Source organism: Stomoxys calcitrans, chromosome 3 (genome assembly GCF_963082655.1).
Source record: "Stomoxys calcitrans chromosome 3, idStoCalc2.1, whole genome shotgun sequence".
Classification (NCBI taxonomy): domain Eukaryota; kingdom Metazoa; phylum Arthropoda; class Insecta; order Diptera; family Muscidae; genus Stomoxys; species Stomoxys calcitrans.
In genome coordinates, this window is record NC_081554.1 from 103,555,009 (window position 1) to 103,563,974 (window position 8,966).

Sequence of the window (8,966 nt, forward strand, 5' to 3'; positions counted from 1 at the left end):
CCACTTACGCCGGAGTGGCAAGAAAGCATACGGTAGGATGCAATCGTCGGTCCCACGTGAGGCATTTGGTAAACGAGTTATTGAACATGTGTTGATCTCGAAAAGGGTCCATTCATACGAATTGTGACCTGTGAGTATAGATGTATTGATAGTATAGATGGCTGTCTTTTTCAAGTTTGGATAGACACGGAAAGGTAAAGCGGACAGGGGGACGACGACGAGATAATCACCGACTCTCCCAATATTGGGAAGACTAGGATGAGCAAAGTGTTCTAATACTAAAACATCAGGCAGGTTAGGGGCGAGAGACGCAACACAGCCTAAATAACAAGGACCCGACGACGGAACCATCAATGACTTTCTCGAGATTAGGAAGACTAGGATGGATAAAGATTCTAATGCTGAAACATCAGGCAGTGCAGTGACAGAGAACTCTACGCCGCCTAACGCACAGGCAGCCGACGATGGACCATAACCAACTCCCAAGAAGCCCATCTAATGGAGGATCAAGGGTTGAGGTCATCCAGATAAACCTCCAATGGAGCGAGACAACAGCTCACGCTCTAATGAAGAAAGTCAGCAAGGGTAAGATTCATATTGCCTTAATTCAGGCGCCATGGACGAACCGAAACAAAGTTTCTGAACTGAACCATATCAACGACCAATTATTTTATGCTAACTACGGTACTCGGCCGAAAACCTGCGTTATTTGTCATAAATATTTAAATTATGTAATTTCCCCAGAGTTGTCAACGTCGGATGCAACAGTGGTGAGACAGGGAGACGGTGGATCATACTTGGCATCACTTTATCTGCCTTTCGACTCTCCGACTCCGCCACCCACGTCGGAGCTGCAACGGTTGGTGAGGAAAGCAAAACAGACAGGAAATGAGAAAATCCCTGGATGACCGGGATTCGCAACATTGGGAAAGAGTTCCGCAGACTTTTAAACAGAGTACGTCGTAAAAGGCGGATATATATTAGGATGTGTATTACCAGAGCTGCAAAACGTGCTTCCTGGAAGCTTTTCTGCAACCAGGTCGATAACGTCAATAAGGCCGCCAAAATGAAAAAGTTCTTCTCAAAAACCCATGTCGACCCATTTTACGACGGAACTCACGGAGACAATGGAATCTTGGAATAATGATGTTGTTCGAAGGTTTATCATAACGGAATTTATGGCCAAGGAAGCCTTGAGGAGCTTCAAACCATTTAAGTAATCCGAATCTGATGGAATATTTCCGACGTTACTACAAAAGGAGGTCGACCATCTGGCGCCTCATCTGGCCACTATTTTCACAGCGTATCTAGGACTTGCATATACTCCGAAAGCCTGGCAGGAGTCAAGGTTGGTGTTTATTCCCAAGCCCGGCAAGGCAAGTTATGCGACACCAAAAGCCTACAGGCCTATAAGCCTTACATTCTTTCAACTCAAAATCATGGAACGCATTGTCTATACCATGATAAAGAGTAGGACATCTCGCGAACTGCTTAAAAACAAACAACATGGCTATATCAAGGGAAGGTCGGTGGAGACTGCCCTGCACGAGGTTGCGCATAAAATAGAAGAATCGTTCGATGCCAAGACGTACACATTGTTGGTTTGCATTGACATCGAGCAGGCGTTTAAAAAACGAAGGTGGGCCAATTTGACGCACCACGTTTCCTCAATAAAACGATTTCGATATCTTACAAGGTCAAATACTTATGAATGATCATGAATAGGAAACTTAATTGGAAGTGTCACATTCAAGAGCGTACTGCAAAGGCTCACAGATATTGGGTATTATGTAGACGAGCCGTAGGCTCAAAATGGGGCCTAAATCCAGGGATAGTCCACCGGCTCTACAGAAGCGTGATTAGACCAATACTTATTTACGTCTCAGTGGTTTGGTGGACAGCTATGGAGAAAAAGTGCAACATAAGGACCATACAACAGGTTTAAAGAACATGTTTTCTGTGCATAGGCGGAGCGATGAGGACCACGCCCACTAGGGCACTGGAGACTATTCTAGATATCCGACCCATTGATATACAGATTAAATGTGATGCAATCACTGCGGCTATGAGACTTAAGGCGATGGGAGATTGGATCGAGGATGGGAGGAAGGGTAAGGGGGAATGAAAGGGGAGATGATTTGGTATCGAAGGCTAGAGAACTGCCATCGATAAACGTGGTTAACCCGATGCCTTTCGGGTCGACTCAGTTCGATTTAAGGGAGTGGGCGACAAACGTGCATGCAACCCTGTGGAACAGTGAAATGGTCTGTAGGACGGCAAAAATCCTATGGGGTGATCCGGAACGTGAGAAGAGAAGGTGTTACTGAAAGCAGGAAAGAAGGAGGTCAGTATAGCTTTTGGCGTCATAACGGGACACATAGGACTACGAGCTCACTTATGCAAATCGGTGCGGCAAGTGATAGCATGTGGAGAAGATTATGAGACGTTGAAGCATTTCCTATATCAATGCCCGGCTTTCGCAAGTAACAGAACCAATTAGGACGGAATTCCTTAACTAAACTTTTCTTTTTCGAGGTTGCTTTTAACCTTCTTTTTAGTTTTTAGATCTCGCAATAAGCCTATTGCTGGCTAAGGTGTGCGTCCACAGTGACATGACGGATTAGTATATGCACCCTCTTTTCAAACTAACTTAACCCAACCTAAACGATTCCTCCTTAGATGTTTCACCAGCTGCTGCTATCGAAGTACATTTTACCCATCTTCCTCGCTGGCGCTCACCTTGAACCTTATGATCCACCTTCACAAGGCTTATCGGGTCTCTTTTTATTGTGGTAGGGGGATTTTCGGTCTCTTGTAATCCGTAAGAATTTTTGGATGTGAATGGGGTGTGGATGATGTCATTTGGGAGTTCGAATGAAGGGAATTCACATCTACGTCCAGCCACATTGCTCGTCGGAGGGGCGGTTCGATAACCTTCAATGATCCCTTACCACTTGGCCACCGATAAATATAAAAGTTTTACGTGAATTTGAATTTTCAAAGATGATCAGTAATTTTCATCAGTGAATTTACAAAGATGATCAGTAACAAAACTGATCAAAATAAAAGAAAAACATTTCTCAAGCAATCACTATGACCAAAAACCAAAAATGTTTAAAGAAATCGAAAAATATTCATTTTCGGCTTATGTGAGCAACCAAGAGAAAACAAAAGGGTGGACATATCATTCATTGATACATTTCCAAAGCCATGAAAGCTATAGACACAGTGTAACTATGAGCACCACGCAGGCTGGAACTTTGAACCACGACTTGTGTGGTGTTAATCGTTATCACGGGAAGCTTAGCTGAGAGCTACCGGGCGCGTCCACATGATGCGAATAGTGGAAAGCTTCGTTTTTATGCGGAGTAGCTGCAAATGCGGCCGCGGGCAGTCAGCGATATCGAGAGGAGGGCCTCAATGACGGGTCAGGTGGCACTGACTCTTACTTAAATACTGAGTACCAATGATATCGAGATGACAAGGCGAGTTATTGGCTCCTTTAAATAACCAATGGGCAACATCTGGGCCTGTTCGCTGATCAGGAGCGACTGGAAGTTTCGTCGTCGAATCTTAGAGCAAGCCGCTCGCACAAGGGATACATGTGCAATCTCACAAAACCCATGCAGAGCGCTGGACCAGTAACCCGCCCTCGTGAAATGACAATTACTCTGAGTAATAAAAGAAAAGATGACGACCCACGCATACGAAAAAAGGACCATGATTTGCGGATCTGCAACTGGAATGTGCGGATTCTTTATAGAGAAGGTGAAGTATACGCACTGGCAGATGTATTGGAGAAGTACATGACAGATATTACCACCTTACAGGAAGTGCGATGGACCGGGAATGGCGTCACAACACCACCAAATGGTGACGAAGTGTACTATAGCTGCCATAACATGAGGCATGAATTTGGCTGTGGATTTGTGGGTAGTCGGAGACTGAAACACCTTGTCTTCAGTTTTACTCCGGTGGATGAGAGGCTAGCCACAATCCACATAAAAGCCAAATTCTTCAACAGGACGAGCAGACCAAAGAGATTTTCTACAAGCGCCTGGAGAAAGAATATGATATTAAAATCTTTCTGGGAGATTTTAATGCAAAGATAGGGAAGGAAAATATATTTGGCCTAGCAGTCGGAAAATTTAGCCAACACTAAGAAAGTTCCCATAATGGATTGAGGCTAAAAGATTTCGCCGCGGCAAAGAACATGGTAGTTTGTAGCACCAGATTTCAACATCGAGGGATTCATACTTGGTTGTCACCCGACCAATACACAAGAAACCCAATTTAATCATGTTGTAATTGATGGAAGGCATTCATCCAGCATGTTCATGCCCCGACGGAAGACAAGGACGAGCAGACCAAAAATATTTTCTACAAGCGTCTAGAGAGAGAATATGACCGCTGCCCCGCCCATGATATAAAAATCATTCTGGGAGATTTTAATGCAAAGATAGGGAAGGAGAATATCTTTGGCCCAACAGTCGGGAAATTAAGCCAACACTAAGAAAGTTCCCATAATGCATTGAGGCTAATAGATTTCGCCGCGGCAAAGAACAAGGTAGCTAGCAGCACCAAACATCGAAGGATTAACACGGCCACATGGTTGTCACCCGATCAATACGCAAGAACCAAAATTGATCATGTTATAATATATGGAAGGCATTCATCCTGCAAATTAGATGTACGATCGATACGAAGAGCAACCATAGATTCGGATCATTACCTTGTTGCAGCAAAGGTTCGCACATTGAAAAGCTGCAAACAAAATAGATGGCAACGGCATACTTCACTCGACTGACCAACTGCTTGATGAAAGCACTCCTTGTCCCGATGATATAACGACGCAGTGACAAACCATTGCCCACTCCATGGAAAATACCGCGAAATCCGGTTTCTGCAGAGACAAAGATAATTGATACGGATAGTGTGCTGAGGAAATGGAAAAACCATTTACCCAACTCCTAGTGTCCGACGATGGTGGCGAAGAGCATGTCGCAGAACCAATCCCTGATGATGGTGTAGAATGTTGACCTGCTAGTCAGAATGAGGTCCAAGTAGCTGTGACCCGACTGAAGAAAAACAAGGCAGCAGGAGCCGACGGGTTGGCCGTTGAAATATTTAAGAGCTTAATAGAGGATATAGGCGTCGTATGAACTATGTGCTGTATGACAGCGATAGCATAGTAGCATGTATCAAAATACAACGGTTGCGTTGGTTAGGTCATGTTGTCAGAATGGATGAAGAAGCTCCAGCAAAAAAGTCTTTTGATGGCAACCACGGTGGTACACGCAAACTGGGTCTCCCCGAAACTTGTTCTACGTTCGGTTCGAATGTTCTGTCATAGCCAATTAAAGTAAAGTAAGTAAGTAATGAAGGCTATAATTTGCTTTAATTCCAAGCACTCAAGGAAAAAATTACCATCTGGGTTCTCTCTTTTATTCCCTTTCTTTTATTGGGTTGACCAAAAAGTAATTGCGGATTTTTTAAAAGAAAGTAAACGCATTTTTAACAAAACTTAGAATGAACTTTAATCAAATATACTTTTTTTCTAAAGCAAGCTAAAAGTAACAGCTGATAACTGACAGAAGAAAGAATGCAATTACAGAGTCACAAACTGTGAAAAAATTTGTCAACGTCGACTATATGAAAAATCCGCAATTACTTTTTGGACAACCCAATATATTTAGAAACATGTATAAAAATTCAAAAGTTCATTGACTTACTTTGTATGTTGTTGCTTTCCCTTGTTGAAACTACTTTCGCGAAGTTCCTTTGGCGATGTTAACTCAGGTGGTCGATATTGTCGCTATATTGATAAGATGTTTACAGTAGTCTGCTCTAAGAGATGTTGTTAGGTTTAAAATGTTGCGTGTTACATTGAAAAAGAGACATGTTGGTAGATAAAGCCTTGGAAACATTTCGCTCACGTCTAGAGATGTGTTCCTAACGGGTTAATACCCAATGCTTGGGTATTTATTGGGTAAATACCTTTTTTTGATTTTTATAATTTTCCAGATATCTTGGGTATACAAAAATTTTCCGAACAATTTTTGATGATTTCGTATTCCTTGTGTATAAATCTCACCTTATGATCTCATAAAGTCGGATTTTAGTTTTATATAGACCGATCTCTAGACTTAAAGCCTAGAGGCAGTAAATTGGTAATTTTTCATCGGATTTCGATGAAATTTGGCACAGTGAATTCTATTCAATTCAAGACCCCTATTCAATTCTGTGAAGTGCAGTTCAGATCGGATTATATTTAGATATAGCTGCCTTTATTTCTCTCTCTATTCAATTCAAGACACCTTTTCAATTCTGAGAAGTGCAGTTCAGATCGGATTATATTTAGATATAGCTGCCCTTAGACCGACCACCCGATCTCCCGTTATAGGGTATTGAGGTCATAAAAGATCCATTAATTAACCGATTTCGATGAAATTTGGCACATTCTGTTCTGGTAAACCCCTACCCATTCCTGTCAAATATGGTACAGATCGGACTATATTGGATTTAGCTGCCATATATACCGATCTCCCGATATTGTGTAATGAGCCTATAAGAGGAGCATTTTTCCATCCTATTTCGATGAAATGTGGCACAGCGAGTTCCGGTAGCACTCTAAAGCTTTTTGTTGGATATCGTTCAGATCGGACCATATTTGGATATTAAAATAAGCAAAAAAAAATTTATTGGAAAAGACCAATAAAAAATTATGGTGAGGTTTACTACAGACAAAACGATGAAAAATTCTCCTTCATTGAATCGATTTCACCACAAAAAATTTAGAAAATTTGCAATACTTTCTGGACAAAGGAAATAAAGCGAGAAGAACAAAGCGCAGAAACAAGAACAATGAATTTAATTCCGATTAAAACTTTAATTACAACTTTTGAGCACTGGTTGAGGTTTGACTTTCTCGCAATAAAATGGAAGAGAATCTGATGCTCGGCCACGTTGTTAGCTAACGGGTTAGATTAAAGAGACCCAAATAGTGGTAGAACGTCAACTAGCTGATAAATAAATTTTCTCATATACAAAAATTAGAATATTTTGGCAAACAAGGTCTGCCAAAGCGAGCGCCATTAGAGTGATTGATAGTTTCTCAGAAAAGTTATCGCCAACAACTGCTGAGCAATCTCCTGCATTCGCAACCCATCCTCTTCAATACATCTTTAGACTTGCTAAGATCTGCGGGCCAGCCTGAATTTAGTACAAATGCTGCATGTATTTGCCATCAACCTCATCCCATCTTCCAGTCGGTGGTTGGAAGATAAGGATTACGGTCCCTTAGTCTGCCACTTTAAGCGAGCAATATGATCTAGTTCCGATCACACATTTGAAGACCGTTGTCCCGATATAACTTTTTGGGTTCATAATTGGTTTATTTTTTCCTGGCGGTGGGTAACCTAAGATCGGCCTGGCCGAATAATTTGCGTTCTTATTTATTAAATTTAATTTATTTAAGAAAGAAATATGAATAAATTATTCGGAATCTATAATTAATCCAAGTAAAAACGGGCTAAGAGGTAAGTACATCAAGTGCAAAACTTTTTATTCCAGATAGTGTGACTAAGTGAGAGTGTTAAATGTTTGTTCAGTCTTTAATATTCCATTTCTTAGATAGCTTAGTGTGTCTTTGCATTTTTCATTTTGGAAACAAAAAAAGTATAAGTAACGTTTTTCACAATATTTTGTTTACTTTGCATTTACTATTAAATAAATTATATTTAATGGAAACGATAAAAATCTGCAAATTCTTCACTTTGTGTCTGTATATGAATGAAGGGAGGCATGTATTTGACGCATTCTCACACATTGTGCATTGATCACATATTGATCAATGCACAATTTATGCTATTAAATAAGATTTTCGTACAATTAAAAATATGTTCAACGAATGTCTTGTTTACCAATCTCTTGCTGTAAAATCGAATTTCTTTGTTAAAAATTATTAAAGCAATTAACACCTTGTTCGAAAAGTTTATTATAAGTCAATACAACATTTAATCGGTCAAATATAGGTCTATATTTTTTCTGTGTATTTTTCGGACTTAGAGATCACAACAACTCGACAATTTATTTCATTTTCTTTCATATTTTACCCATATGTCCCAATTTTTATATCCCAAATTTTAATTTTTTTTCGCATTACTATTTTTGTCATTTTCTAATATTTAAGTTTTTTTTCTTAATTTTCGTCACAAATTTTCCAATTTTTTCTTTATTTTCGATTTTTTTCTCAATATTTTCATTATATCCCAATTTTCAAATTATCCAAATCCAGATTTTTATATTATTTCGCACTTTTCTTGTTTTCTTCTATTTTTCGCACTTGGAGCTTCGGATGGAATACAAGTAAACATTTTCAGTGAACAAAGCGAGAGGTATGTAAAGATATAAACACCAAAAGAATTTTAAATTTGAAACTAATTTTGTTCTTTGTTCGGAGTGGACGACGAAACCATATTGGTGTACTCAAAAGTCAGTGCCTGGTTGGATGAAAAGGGATTCATGAAGGATTTAAAAGAGTAATCTTTACTTGTCTTTATTATATTTATTAATTGTTCTTTTGTAGAACTTAAAATAAAACAATGCAAAAATATATTACAAATTGCGTTTTTTTTGTGATTTTTATATCGATATACCAGGACAAGTTAGCCTTAATCAAGAACTTGCAAAATAAGATTAAAAGTTTGGGAGTTGACAATCAAAGTACTTTTATTGTAACTGTGTAACGTTCCGCTTTAATATATGAAATGTCAACCACAAGGATTCGGATTCCATCTGTCTGGGGAAATCACGATAGCGGTTGAACTGGTGAAGCCAGCTACTTAGAGTTTTGCACATTTACTCTACTTTAATTGGCCACTGCAGAAAATTTATTCCTCCAGCCGAATGTACGAGCGCCTCGAACTTCTGCGCTTCTCTCCAATCTCAGCCACCCAGTTTCGAGA

General features: G+C 39.9%; 1 long non-coding RNA gene across 1 annotated transcript; it reads left to right on the forward strand.

Moving 5' to 3' along the window:
• The first annotated feature begins 8,200 nt into the window (after positions 1-8,200).
• LOC106087639 (uncharacterized) lies at positions 8,201-8,616 on the forward strand. Its single transcript, XR_001221300.2, has 2 exons — positions 8,201-8,396; positions 8,462-8,616. It is a non-coding gene; the product is annotated as an uncharacterized LOC106087639 (long non-coding RNA).
• The last annotated feature ends 350 nt before the right edge of the window (positions 8,617-8,966 follow it).